The sequence below is a fragment of the Mesitornis unicolor genome, unplaced genomic scaffold (assembly GCF_000695765.1).
Source record: "Mesitornis unicolor isolate BGI_N332 unplaced genomic scaffold, ASM69576v1 scaffold51539, whole genome shotgun sequence".
Taxonomy (NCBI): Eukaryota; Metazoa; Chordata; class Aves; order Mesitornithiformes; family Mesitornithidae; genus Mesitornis; species Mesitornis unicolor.
The window spans coordinates 1-2,247 of record NW_010206191.1 but is presented as its reverse complement, the minus strand read 5'-3'; the positions used below and the strand labels follow the sequence as shown (position 1 = coordinate 2,247).

The window sequence follows — 2,247 nt, the reverse complement described above, 5'->3', positions numbered from 1 at the left end:
AGGCCTGAAAGCGCCGTGGTTGTGGTGTGTGCAGCAAATCAGTGGTGTCTGAGCGCTCTCTGCATCAGCGCAGCCCGTAACAGCTGAGGCAGTGGCCTGTTGCATCCTTGCACTTTCCGGTTGTTGTAGCGACGTGTTCAGTCGCTGCTCATCCGTTGTTCAGTCTTCAGGCTCGTTGCACACCCTTGTTCTAATTTTCCTTTGCTTTTGGATGTTTCTCTTGGCAGAATTACGGAAAAGCAGACCGAGACCATACGGGCTAGTGATTCCAATTAGCACCAATGCGGACGGAAGCTACATCTCCAACATCCTCTCTGCGAGTCACCAGAGAAGGTCGCCGCGGGAGGCGTCGCAGAGCCCCAGACAGCTCTACTTCAACGTCACCGCCTTCGGAAGGGAATTCCACCTCCGGCTGAAGCCCAACAGGCGGCTGGTGGCTCCCGAGGCGGTGGTGGAGTGGTACCAGGACCCCGCGGAGCCGGGACAGGATGCTGGTAACGCCAGTCAGGCTGGGACTGCTGCGGAGAGGCTGTGGAAAAGGGAGCCCCTCTGGACCAACTGCGCCTACGTGGGAGACATAACCGACATCCCCGGAGCCTCTGTTGCTATCAGCAACTGCGACGGGCTGGTAAGGCTTGTTTAATGGCTCTCATGTCTGATACGTGACCATTTTGCACACGGCTGTTGTTGCTGTTAACAACACGTTGCCAGTTGGTACTGTTTAAAGATCTTCATTTCACAAATCCCGTAGAAAATGCCTGTGTGGATGTAGACAGTCCTGCTGCTTTATCTTGGGACAGCATCTCTGAGTTTGATGAACAGATTCCTTAGTGTCACTGGTGGGGCACAGACCAACCAAACCTGCATTGTGTTGGTTTTCCTTTTTATTTCTTTTATGAAGTGTTATAAATGGAGAATTAATAATGATGTTATTTTAAGCCTTAAAAGATGACCTGTTGGTGAGTGAATGTAGTTTGGCATCTGAATCGTCACTGTGTACTTGTCGGGTAGCAAAATCACGGGCTGCCCTGTAGTCCAAGAACAGCAACGGACTCAAATTCTGAAGTTTTTATTTATAAAATAAGCCAGTTTTCTGTTTTCTGACATGCAGTTTTGTTTCATCAGAAGGTATCATAAGAGGGGTTCACATCTATAAAGGGTCCGGTCTCAAAACTGCGCCGGCCTGGTTGCTGTGTTGGGTGCAAACTGGTGTTTCACTGTGGCTGCAGCAGATGCGACGGCTGGCGCGGCACACAGATCCCATATTGAGCGTAGGCTGCGCACACATACCACTCGTTAATTCAGTCATGCGGTAAGGGGCTAACAATGCTTACCTTGTGCTCCTTAAGTAGCAGAGGCGGTGCTGGAGCAGGGCTGCAGCATCAGGAAGATGGATGCAGCGGTTCCCCCGCTGCTGCTGGGGACAGCAATCAATGTTATTGGAGTATCAGCGAGTCTGCAGCCAGCAGCCCTTCTTGGAAATGGGTTTCCCTCTTCCCTTGAGTGCCACGGGTTAATGATTCAATCCCATTTGCAGTAAGGACTGGCTAGCACCCCCCGCCTCTGCAGCGCGTCATTTATTTCAGGTAAAGCAGTCAGCGTTTGAGTAGTGGCAGAAATGGCTCCAGCTTCTGGTTCAGGGCTTAGGGTATGCACAAAACTCTTGACTTTCCCTTTTTTTATAACTGGTGCTGTGTCCAGCTGAGCTTATCAGCTGCTGTCAGTTTGCTGTGTTCTGTTTGGTTTTGGGTTTTGGGGTTTTTTAGGAGAGTCTGTTGGCGGTGTGCTGTGTTTACAAACGCCACACAGACATCTGCATGGGTAGATATGGTTTCAGAGGTAATGCTTGCAATGAATGAGACCCTGGGGTTGAGAGCTGCTTCTTAGCAGTAATCCTGAATGAAGTTCTTGTGTTAAGTGAGACAGCACTTTAAGACAGTAAATTGGATTAAATGGCATTAGATGAAGGAGTACAGCAGCTTCGGCAGAGGTTGCCATGTGGCTGACAAGCTGCTCGTGTTCTCAGTCTCTGCAATGGAGCAGTGGCTGTTTCACAAGCCTCCAAAGGGCACCAAAAGGGTCCTGAGTAGAGAACAGGAGGAGTCTGGGTTGTGGCTTACTGCCACTCCTGTCCCATAGCCCCCAGGAGCAGCTCTGCATCTGCTTCCCATGGGTGTAGGGGCTGGACTGGGAGAAAATGTGCGTTTTGTCTGGGTGCATCCTCACGGGTCACTGTTGGGCGCATCC

The 2,247-nt window shown here is 50.8% G+C and overlaps 1 pseudogene; it reads left to right on the top strand.

Annotated features, from left to right (window-relative positions):
- The first annotated feature begins 227 nt into the window (after positions 1 to 227).
- LOC104546305 lies at positions 228 to 628 on the top strand (annotated as a pseudogene).
- Positions 629 to 2,247: the final 1,619 nt, after the last annotated feature.